This window comes from Palaemon carinicauda, chromosome 6 (genome assembly GCF_036898095.1).
Source record: "Palaemon carinicauda isolate YSFRI2023 chromosome 6, ASM3689809v2, whole genome shotgun sequence".
NCBI lineage: Eukaryota > Metazoa > Arthropoda > Malacostraca > Decapoda > Palaemonidae > Palaemon > Palaemon carinicauda.
Window position 1 is genome coordinate 158717760 of NC_090730.1, and position 17424 is coordinate 158735183.

Sequence of the window (17424 nt, forward strand, 5' to 3'; positions counted from 1 at the left end):
TCTGGAAGACATCTTGGATGAGGTCTTCCCATTAGCAGTTTTTAATTTAACATTATTACCAGTAGGTTTCTTCAGAGGTGGTCTTGTTATGTTGGGTTTTACATTTGTGTTTTTCTTTGTATTCTTTTTATCTATTTGTTGAGGTGGATGGTGGACCTCAACTTGAATTTCTGATTTATTCAGTTCATCTTCTGGTTCATTAGAAACATCAACAGACAAAACATCAAATTTATTTGATGTCATAACCTTAACGTTTCTAAAGGAGGGTGGAGAGAGAGATGGAGGTCTCTCTCTTTTACGATTAATAGATGGTGGGATTCGAGGTTTTTGCACATTTCCCACAACAGGTGCATCAGGTAAGTTAGTCTTAAGTGGAACCTCCATCAGATCAGGCAAGGACATGGCCTGAGAGAGGTTTGTATTATTTTTTGCAATGGCGGCTGAAGGCTGTACAGCAATGGGCAATGACCTAGAGTTAATACACCGTGGTAAAGCCTCAGGAGGTAATATGGTTACCTCGTTATTTGACATTTTGTCAGATAGTATACTTTTTTTGAGCTATTGGCAGCGCTAGGTTGGTTTGATTTTAATGCCTTAGCATATGTATTTGATTTATTTAATAGTCTTTTGGCATGGGTCACACTTATATGTTCTAAGTTTGATTTGTTGAGGGCAGCTTCCTCCAACTTATATAGCTCGCAGCTCTTGTCTGTCGATTTGTGATTCAAGCTGCAATTTAAACACCTGGCTCCAAGTGCACACTCTCCATGGTAAGATTTGGAGCAAATACCACACATCTTCTCATTTTTGCAAACTTTGGATGGGTGCCCAAATTTAAAACAATTAAAGCATTGCAATGGCTTCTGCTTGAAGGGTCTTACTTTAATTCTTTCGTTCTCGATAATAATATGAAAAGGTACATCAGCATCCTGGAACGTAAGGATTATCATTGATGTACCTGGGACTTTATGAACTTTCCATACATTTAATGGACACATGGCCAGTATCTCCTCCTCTGTAAAATCATATAGATCTCTGTTAAAAACTACGCCCCTTCCGTAGCTAAAATTTAGGTGGGGTTTGACATCTAACTTAATGTCATCATTATGATATTTTAATTATAAAATAAATTTTTGAATATACTTAGCCGGTGAATATATAATAGCTGCAACTCTGCGGCTCGACAGAAAACACACTCAAAAACTCGCGAGCGATCGCTATGAAGGTTGCGGGTGTGCCCACCAGCGCCACTATCGGCCAGATACCACTCTTGCATGTAAACAAACCCTTCAATTCTTCTCGTCCCGCTGCGTTGGGGAGGAAGGGAGGGCCTTTAATTTATATATTCACCGGGTAAGTATATTCAAAAATTTATTTTATAATTAAAATATCATTTTTAAATATTTAACTTAGCCGGTGAATATATAATAGCTGATTCACACCCAAGGCGGTGGGTAGAGACCAGAGTTAATTAAGTTTACAGCGTATAAGCTAAGAGTTTTTGACAGTTATCAATATAACAAAACCCAAATATATAGGTACCTGGTAAGGAAGTTGACTTAGACGATTACTCTGCCTTATAAGTCTGTCTTCCTCACGAAGCCCAGCGATCCTCTTAGGATGCTGAAAGACTCCCAGGAGCTGAAGTATTAAGGGCTGCAACCCATACAACAGGACCTCATCAAACCCTTAATCTGGGCGCTCTCAAGAAATGACTTTGACCACCCGCCAAATCAATCAGGATGCGAAAGGCTTCTTAGCCTTCCGTACAACCCAAAAAAACAATATTAAAAACATTTCAAGAGACAGATTAAAAAGGATATTGGAATTAGGGTAATGTAGTGGTAGAACCCTCACCCACTACTGCACTCGCTGCAACGAATGGACCCAGTGTGTAGCAGTCCTCATAAAGAGTCTGGACATCTTTTAAGTAAAATGACGCGAACACTGACTTGCTTCTCCAAAAAGTCGCGTCCATAATACTTTGCAGAGATTTATTTTGCTTGAAGGCCACGGAGGTTGCTATATCTCTAACTTCGTGCGTCTTAACCTTAAGCAAACATCGGTCTTTCTCATTCAAGTGAGAATGAGCTTCTCGTATTAAAAAAATCTGATAAAATATGACAAAGCATTCTTTGACATAGGCAATGAAGGTTTCTTAACTGAGCACCATAATGCCTCAGATTTACCTCGTAATGACTTAGTACGAGCTAAATCGAACTTAAGAGCTCTAACAGGACATAATACTCTTTCCAGTTCGTTGCCTACGATCTCTGATAAGCAAGGAATATCAAAAGATTTAGGCCAAGGACGAGAAGGCAGTTCATTTTTGGCCAGGAAACCAAGTTGAAGTGAACAAGTGGCTTTTTTCTGTAGAAAAGCCGATGTTCTTACTGAAGGCATGAAGTTCACTGACCCTTTTATCCGAAGCCAAGCACACTAGGAAAAGTGTCTTGAGGGTGAGATCCTTCAGGGAGGCTGAATGTAATGGCTCAAACCTGTCTGACATGAGGAACCTTAGGACCACGTCTAAGTTCCATCCAGAAGTTGCCAAACGACGTTCCTTAGAGGTCTCGAAAGACTTAAGGAGATCTTGGAGATCTTTATTGTTGGAAAGATCTAAGCCTCTATGTCGAAAGACCGAAGCCAACATGCTCCTGTAGCCCTTAATCGTGGGAGCTGAAAGGGAGTGAACCTTTCTCAGATGTAAAAGAAAATCTGCGATTTGGGCTACAGAGGTACTGGACGAGGACACAGATGCTGACTTGCACCAGTCTCGAAAGACTTCCCACTTCGACTGGTATACTCTAATGGTAGAAGCTCTCCTAGCTCTTGCAATCGCACTGGCTGCCTCCTTCGAAAAGCCTCTAGCTCTTGAGAGTCTTTCTATAGTCTGAAGGAAGTCAGACGAAGAGCGGGGAGGCTTTGATGGACATTCTTTACGTGGGGCTGACGTAACAGATCTACCGTTAGAGGAAGACTTCTTGGAAAGTCTACCAGCCATTGAAGTACCTCGGTGCACCACTCTCTCGCGGGCCAGAGGGTAGCAACCAACGTCAACCTTGTCCCTTCGTGAGAGGCGAACTTCTGCAGTACCTTGTTGACTATCTTGAATGGTGGGAATGCATATAAGTCCAGAAAAGACCAATCCAGTAGAAAAACGCGTCTATGTAGATTGCTTCTGTATCTAGGACTGGAGAGCAATAGATTGGTAACCTTTTGGTCAACGAGGAGGCAAAGAGGTCTATGGTGGGTTGACCCCAAGTAGCCCAAAGACTCTTGCCCACGTCCTTGTGGAGGGTCCATTCCGTGGGTATCACCTGACCCCTCCGACTGAGACAGTCTGCAAAGACGTTCAAGTCCCCCTGGATGAATCTCGTCAACAGGGAGATGCCTCGAATTCTTGACCATAAGAGAAGGTCCCTTGCGATCTCGAGCAGCGTGAAGGAGTGTGTGCCTCCTTGCTTGGAGATGTACGCCAAAGTTGTGGTGTTGTCTGAGTTGACCTCTACCACTTAGTTTCGAAGAAGCTTTCTAATATCATCAAGGCCAAGTGGACTGCTAATAGCTCCTTGCCGTTGATGTGCATGCTCTTCTGACTTGAGGTCCACAGACCCGAGCATTCCCGACCGTCCAGGGTCGCACCCCAACCCAAATCCGACGCGTCTGAGGACAACACGTGGTTTGGGTTCTTGACTGCTAGGGATAGTCCCTCTCTCAGACTGATATTGCTGTCCCACCATTTCAGGCATGCCTTTACTGGTTCGGAGACTGGGAATGATACCGTCTCTAATGTCTTGTCCTAGTTCCAGTGAGAGGCTAGATGGAACCGGAGAGGCAGAAGGTGTAGTCTCTCTAGTGAGACAAACTGCTCCAGGGATGAGAGAGTCCCTACGAGACTGTTCCAACTCCTGCTGAATAAACGTTTCGTTTCAGCATTAGTTGGACTTCGAGCAGGGCTTGACTGCGAATCTCCATCCCCAAATATAGAATAATCTGGGATGGGATCAGTTGGGACTTTTAGGTTGACCAAAAGTCCCAACTCCCTGGCCAGACTCAACGTCCAATGTAGATCCTGCAGACAGCGAAGACTGGACGATGCTCTGAGAAGCCAGTCGTCCAAGTACAGGGAGGCTCGGATCCCCGATAGATGGAGGGATTTTGCCACATTCCTCATGAGCCTCGTAAACACGAGAGGCGCAGGACTGAGGCCAAAGCACAGGGCTCGAAACTGGTACCCCACATTCCTGTAAACAAACCTCAGAAACGGTTGGGAATCCGGGTGTATAGGAATGTGGAAGTATGCCTCCTGAAGGTCGAGAGAGACCATCCAGTCGCCTTCCATAAATGCTGTCAAGACAGCCTGGTAGACTTCATCGTGAAGTTTGTCTTGACAATGAACACATTGAGCGCACTTGCCTCTTACGTACTCCTGCAGTGAACATGGCTGCCAAATCATTGGAGCCATCCCTGAGGGACTTGTTCCTGCAGAGAACGTGGCTGTCAGATCATTGGAGCCATCCCTGAAAGCCTTGTTTATGCATGACATAATTGTACAGCAAAACTTCAAAGGCTCGAAAATAGCTCTGAAGTCGACCTGTAAAATCTTGGAGCGTCTCATGGCCAGGCGCCAGGGAGAGTCTATGAGGTTTGAGAAGTCTATCTGGGCTGAGGCAGGAACTCCCAAGCCGAGAACTTCTCTCGTGTCATATCAGACTCTCGCTCTATAAGCCAGCTTAAAAGAAGGGAAAGCAAAGGCTGTCTCCCCCAAACTCCTCCTGGTGATAAACCAGTCGCCTAGCAAACGTAAAGCTCTCTTAGAAGAGCGAGAGAGCACTAGCTTATAAAACAACGGCTTCGAAGTAGCTAGGCCTAGTGTAAGCTCTGACGTTTAGGCGAACGAGGAGCAGCAGTTACAAAAAGATCCGGACAAAGATCCTTAAAAATCAGCATGATTTATTTAAAGTCCATAGAGGGCTAAGCAGCTTTAGGCTCCTCTCCGTCTGACAGAGTCCTCAAGGGAATATCAGTAGGAGGGGGAACAGCAACTTCCTCATCTGAAGGAACCTTGTCCGACAATGGCCGAGTCTCAAGCAAGGGAGAGACCTACCGTGGTGGCAATGCTTTACAAGCAGAGTCCACACGCACTGGTGCATTAGTAGCGGACCAGGACGCAACGTCATGTAACTGCTTGACAGTCTGTGAACTGACAACAATAACAGGTGCGTGAGGACGCACAGCATCCACTCGAGACTGCTTTGACCGCCTAGACTGAGCAGTCAAAACAACTCTAGAATGCGGAGGTTGACGCTCAGCGTCAAAACAAGTCAACTCCGATTGTTGGCGAACGTCCTGAACGTCAACAGGAGCATCAGCAAGTGGCCTAACGTCCAAATGTGGCTGAAAAATCCACACGAGACCGCATCGAGTGTGGTTCTAAACAACCTGACTGACGTGACTTGGCTACGCCAACGTCAACAGGACGCACAAAGGAACGTTAGGGTGGCTGAAGGCCAGGATCTCGATGAGATAAACGGCTAGGCTCAACGGACTTATCGGCAGAATAGTCTTCCATAAGGGAGGCAAGCTTATTCTGCATGTCTTGCCGTACAACCCATTTAGGATCAACGGGAATGGTTGCGGTAAGAGACGAGGGTAACGTCTGTGACTGCAAAACCTTGCTACAAAAAGACTCTCGGAGTCTGTGTTACGCTTTTGTTTAGGCGGCGAGCAGTCTTCCGATGACTGCATAGGGTCAGAGCTGTCCTAATAGTTAAAACCAGGACGCTGGACCTGTCCTGAAAGGACTGACTTTCGCTAAAAGGGCCTCGAAACCTTGTTCCACGGTTTCTTATGCGAAAAGCCTTCGGATGACGAGGAGAAAATCGTCTCTCTCGCCTTATGGTAGGGGTGATCTTGGTAAGATACACCTGATACCATAGAGGGAACGTCTGTTCGCTGATCAAGGCCTCTCGAACCCATAAGTCGTACGACATTACTTCTCCCCTGGGCTTGGGAGCTTGCAAGAGGTCCCGGACTAGGCGAACGACAGGCACGAACAGACGAACCCTCGGTCGCAACACTGATAACACTTTGCGCAACATCACTTTATCACTACGATTTTCTGTTTTGCACTTATTTCACTGAAATCGAATTTTTTAACAATTCACATTAGGTATGAATAAAACTGATTTCTACCTGAAGCACGCAATTCTACCCTCATCAAAAGGTTGTAATTGCGAAATCAGTCGTATAATGTAAGCACATTAATACCAGCAAAAAACAGTAAACATATTTTAAGATAAAAAAATCAGTGGCTGGGGAAGAGACTAAACACTAGTTCATTCAAAACTACGTTTTCAATCTCTCACCGTACAGTGCCTTGGGACGAGAATAAAAACTAAAAACGTTTTATCCTTTCTCCCCGTACAGAGACTAGGGACGAGAGTAACTCGAGAACAACGTTACTCGCTTGGGACGAGATAAAGATCGGAACGTTCTCTCTCCTCTCTCTCTCTCCGTCTCTATCTCTCTCTCTCTCTCTCTTGATTTCGCACCGAAGAGAAGAGCCCACTTACCTTTCGTCAATAAACAGGTTATTTGACCAAAGGAAAAAACTGAAAGGTTTTTCAATTAAAAGTTCCTTTAAAATAGTCTTTAAAACATTTAAGCTTTGAAAGAAAAAAGAACAAAACGTCAGAATCGATTTACTATTTCTGCAAAGTGAAACCGTGATATTCTCTCTCTCTATCGTAACGATAGAGCGCAAACTGCGTAGCATAAATAAACTAAACGTTAGTTCATCTTTGAAACAGTACGAAGACTATTCAAAGAAAAAAACTATCATAAAATATTTACTAAATATATTTCATTTAATAAGTTTTAAATCATTAGCTCTGTAAAAGTTATTTACGATTGAAAAGGGCTCAACGTTGTTTAACTTCGGTTTCCAAGTTAGGACCGCCTACTCTCAGGAAAGGTCGCATATAAACAAATCATTAAAATTTATTTTGATGTTTATTATAAATGGAAAGCTAATCGAAGAGGCCTAATAAAGGCGGTTGAGATATAAAATATATAGAGGAAAATCTATAATTAATTTATAACGTGATAAGATAATTGCTAAAAGCCTAAAACACACTTCCGTCTAAGGGAAGGGTCGGCCATTTAAAAGTCAAAGAAAGTCCATACTCTCTCTCTTGTCATCAAAAATTAAATCTATCCAAAAACGAGTTCAAGATTTAAGATGAAGATAAAACACCTGCACTGCGAAAGCTCAAACCAAATATGTTGAGAAAACTCCAGGTTCTACAGCGAGTATTGATACGTCTTGTCGTCAACGTCGACAGAGAAGAATTGAAGGGTTTGTTTACATGCAAGAGTGGTATCTGGCCGATAGTGGCGCTGGTGGGCACACCCGCAACCTTCATAGCGATCGCTCGCGAGTTTTTGAGTGTGTTTTCTGTCGAGCCGCAGAGTTGCAGCTATTATATATTCACCGGCTAAGTTAAATATTTAAAAACTTATTTTCATATTGGACAATATTACCGACTGTGTACTGGATTTGGCATGGATAAGGAAACTATTTTTTTCGAAACGAGATATATCGCCTGGTGCAATAGTTCCTACTTTTTTCTGAATCAATTTGCATATATTAAAATAATTCCCTGTAACCCCCTTTGATTCAGCTATAAGCCACATCGGTGGTTTTGGATTTCTCTGGGAGGGCATAACCAAATCTGCGTCTTTTTCCAACCAATCGGCAGGCCTGTACACATCCAAATCTTTTGGTACCTTATCGCAGAGAGCAGCCGCGACATTCAAGTTATTAATTTTAATATTATTCAAGTTACTTATTGCACTAAATGCTTCGTCATAGCTACTATAAGATATCCATGAATCCCAAGTTTCAGCTTCAAGTTTCATCCTTATTTCTTTTATGCATCCATAGCATTCAAATGCTTTACATAGATCATCATAATTTGTCTCTATTGAAATTTGTGTAACATGGAGGATTCGAAGTTTCCTCGTGTTACCCAAATTACTTGATTTAGAAATATCAGTAGAATGGTCCTTTCCCGTTCCGAGGTCATCAACAGAGCTTTCCCTTATCACATTAGCAGAGGTCGTCAACAGTGCCGGGGGAGAGTCAGCGTATCCAGGGGATGGGGGTTCGTTCCTTAAAGAATCCATTAGACGAAAGAGAGAGAAAAGGGTAAGTTTGATGTACCTGCTCGAGAATGTTAGGCCATCACACGTCGGAAAGGAAATTTGCACTCTCCACTATCAGCACAATAAGAGTATACTTCCCAGATGGTCCACTCCATACCCTACCCGAAGGATAGCATCAAAACAGATATAGAGGCACAGGTGTAAGCTGAACCCGCCTGTTAGGACTGAGACCAAGAAATTATGGAATCATCCTCCCCATATCTATAATGACGGGCTTCCGGCCAAAAGCCGAGAGTCCTACCCCAAGTATTGGATCCCCCTGGATTCCGAAGACCCAACACTTGAGAATAGTTCCGCCAAAAAGGTCCAAACCATCTTCGGGATGGCTGAAATCATCCAATACTCTCACATATAGCTTTGAATGCAAACACCTCCCAACCGTGATACCTCCTCCCACTCATCAAAGCAGGCAGCAATGAAGGATGTATGAACATCCCCGCCGGGGCTAAAGTGGATGTAAAAACATCCAAGCCATAGGAGAAAAAAAAATAATAATAAATATATATGTACATAATATATACACACATATAATGAAGGAAATTTTTCTCATAGAGTTTGGAAAGCAAGACTAAAGAAAGTTTATGAAATTAGGATAAGGTCGAAGTAATATTGAGAAAAAGAAAAAGGTGAAAGAGAGAAATTTAGATTCGAACTGGGGGAGCAATTTCCCCAAGTTCGAGAGCCCTCTTGCCCGTCACCAAGTTTCAGCACGGGAATGAAATGCCGTGCTGAAGCTCAATGACTTCATCAAGGCATTCTCTCATTAAGAGGGTACAGAAGGGGGAGGGGGGGAAATCAACTGTTTTGTAGAAGGTGCTGGAGGGTAGTTGTACTAGAAGGGAAGAGCAGGGCGAGACCCTTACCGATAGTATGCATGCTTGTCCTTGTGAGAAAGGACAGGTAGACAGTATGTAAGCACTTGTATCGCACACCGATACGTATATTCGGGGAAGGAATGTTCCTGGTAAGTACTCTCTCCCCATGTGAAACTTGCTGGCGAACAAAGAATTACCAAGTTGCTTGCCTTATTAAAAGGCAAATATGAGCATAGCTTTCTAGAAAGGTGTGTGTGAACAGTACAGCATTTCTGATCTAGAGATTGCGCCCCAGCAGTAGAGTACACTTAAGCAAGAAAGCAGTCTGACATCAAGATCCAATGAGTACTCGCCATGTGGGGGAGTACTTGCGGTCAAAAGATCACGTGCCAACAGGTGAGCAAGCTTGTGTGCAAATAGACAGGAGCTAGCAAGCATGTGAATGATCTGAATCTGATGAATGTGCAAGAATAGACAGGCGCTTGCTCTCTTTGTGGCATGCATGAGCATGTAACTACTACAAGTTCAATGAATGAGTGCTGGTATAAACAGGTAAGGCTGCACTCCAATAGGGGTGAAAAGGTGAGGTGGGGCTCCTGTAGGATCGTGTTCCCGCAAGTTGGTGAGGTTGTGCGCTACTGCGAGCAGGTGAGATGGAGCATGATCGCAGGCAAGTGAGTTGGGGCACGATCGCGAGCAAGTGAAGTGATGCTTCTGTAGATGTGCACGATAGCAAGCAAGTGAGGTAACGCTCTCGAGCAAAGGAGGTGGTACAATGATGCCTCTTTGATACAAAAGTTTCTGTACACAAAAAAAATCATGATAAGAAACACAATGCGAAGATTTTTTTCACCTCATAACACAAAAAAATATTGATACAAAACGAGATTCACTCGGCGGCAAAAATTTTTTTAAAATTCACGCGCAGCCAAACTAATTTGGCCACCATTGTCCTGCTCTCCCATTGGTTGTCTCTCCAACTTGATGCTAGTTAGAGCCGTAAGATCCTACTCCCCTCTTTTATATATAAATAAGTACATTTTCAAGTTAAAAAACACAATGAACAGTACAGTAACGTATTGTGTATGTACATGCGCACAATGCTACAACACATATCAAAACATTAGCGATATATTTTTCTTTCATTTCGGCAAATAAATAGAAGATCGTAGCATGACAAATTCGTAGATAATTTTTCCTTAAGATACAAACCTTAGCGACTTATTTAGGGGTATTACTTTCGGCATAGCTGAAATGACGAGCCATTAAAATTTAGCGAGGGTTAACTACCCATACTGCTGGGGTAGGGGGGATAGCTTGCTACCGCTCCCAATCACACACCAGTGATTAAGCTCACTTTGCTTGGAGGTAGGACTTCAAGGGGGATAGGGCTGGCGGGCAAGTTTGTATAAATAGCTAAGGTTTGTATCGTTAGGAAAATGATATTTTCCTTATAAAATAAATTTTTGAATATACTTACCCGGTGAATATATAATAGCTGACGTCTCCGACGGCCCGACAGATTCCAAAAACTCGCGAGCGATCGCCATGAAGGTTGCGGGTGTGCCCACCAGCGCCGACTATCGGCCAGATACCGCATATACTTCTCAACCACTCCAGTTCTTCTCAGTCCGATGGGTCTCTATCGGGGAGGAAGGGAGGGCCTTTAATCTTATATATTCACTGGGTAAGTATATTCAAAAATTTATTTTATAAGGAAAATATCATTTTTAAATATTAAACTTAGCCGGTGAATATATAATAGCTGATTCACACCCATGGTGGTGGGTAGAGACCAGTATTAATACAATAAAGGCGTATATGCTCAAGAGTTTTTTGACAAATATTTCATAAAAAACCAACTTAAGTATAGGTACCTGGTAAGGAAGCTGACTCTGATGATTACTCTGCCTCATTAGTCCGCTTTCCTCACGAAGCCCAGCCATCCTCTCAGGATGCTGAAAGACTCCCAGGAGCTGTTATATCCAGGGCGAACACCCCTATAACAGGACCTCATCAATACCCTTAATCTGGGCGCTCTCAAGAAACAACATTTGACCACCCGCCAAATCAAAAAGATTGCGAAAGACTTCCTAGTCTTCCGTACAACCCAAGACAAGATTAAAAAACATTTCAAGAGAAGATTAAAAGGATATTGGGATTAAGGGAATGTAGTGGTAGAACCCTCACCCACTACTGCACTCGCTGCAACGAATGGACCCAGGGTGTAGCAGTCCTCATAAAGAGTCTGGACGTCTTTTAAGTAAAATGAAGCGAACACTGACTTGCTCCTCCAAAAGGTCGCGTCCATAATACTTCGAAGAGATCTGTTTTGCTTAAAAGCCACCGAAGTTGCTATTGCTCTCACTTCGTGAGTCTTGACCTTAAGCAAACAACGATCTTTCTCATTTAAATGAGAATGTACCTCCCGGATTAAAAGTCTAATAAAGTACGATAACGCATTTTTAGACATGGGCAATGAGGGCTTCTTAACGGAGCACCATAAGGCCTCAGAACCACCTCGTATTGGTTTAGTTCGAGCTAAGTAAAACTTAAGAGCTCTAACGGGGCACAGCACTCTTTCAACTTCATTACCTACGATTTCTGACAGACTAGGTATTTCAAAAGATTTAGGCCAAGGACGAGACGGCAGTTCGTTCTTGGCCAAAAAACCAAGTTGAAGAGAACACATAGCTTTATTCGTAGAGAAGCCGATGTTCTTACTAAAAGCATGGATCTCACTGACCCTTTTAGCCGAAGCCAAGCTCACCAAAAAAAGTGTCTTGAGGGTAAGATCCTTCAGGGAGGCTGAATGTAATGGCTCAAACCTGTCTGACATTAGGAACTGTAGGACCACGTCTAAGTTCCAAGCAGGGGTCGACATACGACGCTCCTTAGAGGTCTCGAAAGACTTAAGGAGGTCTTGGAGATCTTTGTTATTTGACAGATCCAAGCCTCTATGTCTGAAAACAGACGCCAACATGCTCCTGTAGCCTTTAATGGTGGGAGCAGAGAGGGAGCGAACATTTCTCAGATGCAGGAGAAAGTCCGCAATTTGCGCTACAGAGGTACTGGAAGAGGAAATAGAGGAGGACTTGCACCATTCTCTAAATACCTCCCACTTCGACTGGTAGACCTTGATAGTAGATGATCTCCTAGCCCTCGCGATCGCTCTGGCTGCCTCCTTCGAAAATCCTCGAGCTCTTGAGAGTCTTTCGATAGTCTGAAGGCAGTCAGACGAAGCGCGGGGAGGCTTTGATGAAGTCTCCTTACGTGAGGCTGCCGTAAGAGACTCCTTGGGACGTCTACCAGCCATAGAAGTACCTCTGTGAACCACTCTCTCACGGGCCAGAGGGGAGCAACCAACGTCAACCTTGTCCCTTCGTGAGAGGCGAACTTCTGTAACACCTTGTTGATGATCTTGAACGGCGGAAATGCGTAAGCGTCCAGGTGAGACCAGTCCAACAGAAAGGCATCTATGTGGGCCGCCTCTGGGTCTGGGACTGGAGAGCAATAAGTTGGGAGCCTTTTGGTCAGCGAGGTCGCAAAGAGGTCTATGGTGGGCTGACCCCAAGTCATCCAAAGACTCTTGCACACATCCTTGTGGAGGGTCCATTCTGTAGGGATCACCTGACCTCTCCGACTGAGACAGTCCGCCAAGACGTTCAATTTCCCTTGGACGAACCTCGTCAACAGTGAGATGCCTCGATCTTTTGACCAGATGAGGAGGTCCCTTGCGATGACGAACAGAGCGTGGGAGTGAGTGCCCGCCTTGCTTGGAGATGTACGCCAAGGCCGTGGTGTTGTCCGCATTCACTTCTACCACCTTGTTTCGAAGTAGACTCTCGAAACTCGTCAGTGCTAAGTGAACAGCCAACAGCTCCTTGCAGTTGATGTGCAGGCTCCTCTGATCTGTCGTCCAAAGACCCGAACATTCCAGACTGTCCAGAGTCGCTCCCCAGCCCAAATCCGACGCGTCTGAAAATAACACGTGGTTTGGGTTCTTGACTGCCAGGGACGGACCTTCTCAAAGACGTATATTGCTGTCCCACCAGCTCAGGCAAGTCTTGACTGATTCGGAGATCGGGATCGAGACCGCCTCCAAAGTTTTGTCCTTGTTCCAATGGGAGTCTAAATGGAACTGGAGAGGGCGAAGGTGAAGTCTCCCTAGAGAGATAAACTGTTCCAGGGATGATAGCGTCCCTAGGAGGCTCATCCAACTTCTCACAGAGCAATGGTCTTTCTCTAGCATGAGACGGACTTTGAGCAAGGCTTGCTCTATCCTGGTGGCAGACGGAAAAGCCCGAAAAGCTAGACTCTGTATCTCCATCCCCAAATAGAGAATCGTTTGGGAGGGAGTCACCTGAGACTTCTCTATGTTCACCAACAGGCCCAACTCCTTTGCAAGATCCAACGTCCATTGAAGGTCCTGCAGACAGCGATGACGGGACGACGCTCTGAGCAGCCAGTCGTCCAGGTACAGGGAGGCTCGAATCCCCGACAAATGTAGAAATTTTGCTACATTTCTCATGAGCCTCGTAAAAACAAGAGGAGCAGGGCTGAGGCCGAAGCACAGTGCTCGGAATTGGTACACCACATTCCTGTATACAAACCTAAGATACGGTTGAGAATCCGGGGGTATAGGAATGTGGAAGTACGCATCCTGCAGGTCGAGAGAGACCATCCAGTCTCCCTCTCTGACTGCTGCTAGAACGGATTTGGTGGTCTCCATCGTAAATTTTGTTTTGACAACAAAAACGTTGAGAGCACTGACATCCAGCACCGGCCTCCAACCTCCTGTATGCTTTGGAACTAGGAAGAGATGGTTGTAAAACCCCGGTGATTGAAGGTCCGAGACTTTCACCACCGCCCCCTTCTCTAGCAACTGAGACACCTGCAGATGTAATGCCTGTCTCTTTGACTCCTCTCGATACCTGGGAGAGAGGTCTATAGGGACTTTTACTAGAGGAGGTCTCCGTACAAAAGGTATTTTGTACCCCTCCTTTAGCAACAAAACAGACTCCCGGTCTGCACCCCTCTTCTCCCAGGCCTGCCAGAAGTTGGTCAGTCTGGCCCCTACCGCTGTCTGAGGACGTGGGCAGTCAGACTTTGCCACGGGAGGACTTAGATCCTCTCCTCTTACCTCTCTTACTATCGGCACGAGCGCCTCCCTTACTGGGAGCTCTGCCACGAAAGGGCGGGATAAATCTCGTCGCTGGAGTATCGAACTTAGTTCTAACGACATAAGAGGATGAAGGAGCAGCCTTACGCGCTGACGTAGCCATCAAGTCATGGGTATCCTTTTGTACTAGAGACGCTGCGATATCCTTAATCAACTGCTGTGGGAACAAGGCAGACGACAACGGCGCAAAGAGTAGCTCTGACCTTTGACAAGGAGTTACTCCTGCAGACAGGAACGAACAAAGAGTCTCCCTCTTCCTAAGGACTCCTGCCGTAAACGTAGCAGCGAGTTCATTAGAGCCATCACGGATAGCTTTGTCCATGCAGGACATAATTTGCACAGATACATCACGGTCAGCTGAAGAGATCTTCCTGCTCAAGGCTCCCAGCGACCAATCCAAGAAGTTAAAAACTTCAAAGGCCCTATAAACCCCTTTGAGGAGATGATCAAGGTCCGAAGAGGACCAGCAAACTTTTGAGCGTCTCATGGCCAGACGACGTGGAGAGTCTACGAGGCTTGAGAAGTCTCCCTGGGCAGAGGCAGGTACTCCCAAGCCGAGAACTTCTCCCGTGTCATACCAGACGCTCGCTCGAGAAGCCAGTTTAAAAGGGGGAAAAGCAAAGGCTGTCTTCCCCAAACTCCTCCTGGTCATCAACCAGTCGCCTAGTAAACGCAAAGCTCTCTTAGAAGAGCGAGAGAGCACTAGCTTAGTAAACGACGGCGTCGAAGCAGCTAGGCCCAGCGTGAACTCTGATGGAGGCGAACGAGGAGCAGCAGTCACAAAATGGTCAGGAAAAAGTTCCCTAAAAATCAGCATGATCTTTTTAAAATCAAGAGAGGGCTGAGCAACTTTAGGCTCCTCTCCATCTGAAAAAGTCCCCAAAGGCATATCAGATGGAAGGGGATCAGCGACTTCCTCATCCGACGGAACTTCGTCCGACAACTGCCGAGTCTCGTGATACGGAGAGACATGCCGAGGAGGCAACGCTTGACAGGCAATGTCAACAAGCGACGGAGCAGCAGCAACAGCTGAAGAAACGACGTCACGCCGCGGCTGAAAGGACTGAAAGTCTTGTGACTGACAAACAACAACAGCTTGAGTTGATTGTCGTTCGACATCACGTTGAGACTGCATCGACTGCAGGGTCTGAGCAGGCAAAATAACTTCCGACTGCGGTGACAGACGCTCAACGTCACGTCGAGGCAACGGAGTCGGTCGGCGAACGTCAGTAGGGGCTGCGGTTGCAGCTGCTGAACGTCAGTCCGAGACTGCAGCAAAGGGGGTTCCACGTCACGTGACTGACGTGAAAGACGAGGAACACGACTAGCATCGCGTTTCAAAGCATTAGAAACGTTAGCACTAACATCAAACGGACGAGAAAACACTCATTTAGGCGGCTGAAGGCCAGAGTCACGTTCATCGCACTGGCGAACCGCAAGCAAAGGATCATCGTGAACCTGTTCATGCTCATAACCTTCCATAAGGGAGGAAAGCTTAGACTGCATGTCCCGCAGGACAACCCACTTCGGGTCAACGGGAGTCGGAACGGGCCGTGACGTCGGTAACGTCTGCGCTGGCAAAACATTGCCTCTACCGAGACCCTCGGACTCCGTGTTACGCTTTCGCTTAACAGGCCAACAGTCATCCGATGACTGCAAGTGGTCAGAGCTGCCCCAATGGCTACAGCCAGGACGCTGGACCTGTCCTGAAGGGACTGACTTGCGCTTTAAGGGCCTATATACCTTGCGCCAAGGTTTCTTATGCGACAAGTCGTCGGAGGACGAGGAGAACTTAGTCTCACCCGTCTTATGGTAAGGACGTTCTTGACGAGAAACGTCTGATACCAAAGAGGGAACGTCTGTACGCTGGTTTACACCTCTCGCCCCCTTAAGTCCTACGACATTACTTCTCCCTGGTGCAGGGGAGCCTGAAAGAGGTCTCGGACTAGGGGAGCGACAAGCACAAACAGACGAACCCTCGGTCGCAACACTAAACACATTTTGCGCACTTTTCACTTTACCACTTAGATTTTCTGCTTTACCACTTTGGCACTTCAACAACTTAACATCGGACATAAGTTGGTTTCTGTCCGAGGCTAAGGACTCAACCTTTTCGCCTAATGCTTGAATCGCTAAAAACATATCCCGCATAGACGGTTCATGAGTGCTAGCAGGGGGTTCAGGAACAACCAATACAGGGGAAGGATTAGGTTCAGGGGCATGGGAGGAGGAAAATTCCAAAGATCTAGATGAGCTTCTCCTCACCCTATCTCTTTCGAGCTTACGAGTATACTTTTCATACTCTAGCCATTCGAATTCCGACAAGACCACGCACTCCTCACACCGATCTCCTAATTGACAGGATTTACCCCGGCAATTAGAACAAACAGTATGAGGGTCGATAGAGGCCTTGGGAAGACGTTTGTTACAATCTCTCGCACACTTGCGATATAAAGGAGAAGGGTCAGCCATTTTGAACAACCAGAGAAAATCCAAATCAAAGCCAAATTCATCAACAAGAAACACAAGCCAAAAAAGGGTTTCAAGAGTTTTATTGAAGAACACACCAGCACAGCGAAAGCCAATAAAACAACCAAAACAAAGTACTTCACCAATTCGGTAGAAAACTCGAGGTCTAAAGCGAGCGGAACCAATGTTGTCGGCGACACCGACAGAGAAGAACTGGAGTGGTTGAGAAGTATATGCGGTATCTGGCCGATAGTCGGCGCTGGTGGGCACACCCGCAACCTTCATGGCGATCGCTCGTGAGTTTTTGGAATCTGTCGGGCCGTCGGAGACGTCAGCTATTATATATTCACTGGCTAAGTTTAATATTTAAAAAATACAAATTATCTACGAATTTGACATTTGTTCCGTAACTGGAATACAAACCTACACTATTCATTTAGGGGTAACTAACCCATTAGGAAGGGTGGATGTCCCTGCCAATCTGACTTTTGGGTTTTACCCCAGGGGCTCCTCATCTGAGTATGTTAGTACTCAAAATAAAGGGTCCCTGCGCCTCGCTAAAACCTTGCTACGCATGGTCCATGGCCTACGCAAGCTGTGTGTTGAGATATTCAGAAGTGTGACCGTCCAGGTAAAGTTATTCCGAGTCTTTAGTAGGAAAAACTGTTATAACCAAGACTTTCCCTATACCACCTCGCCAAGGTATGGGGACACAAGAGTATTAGC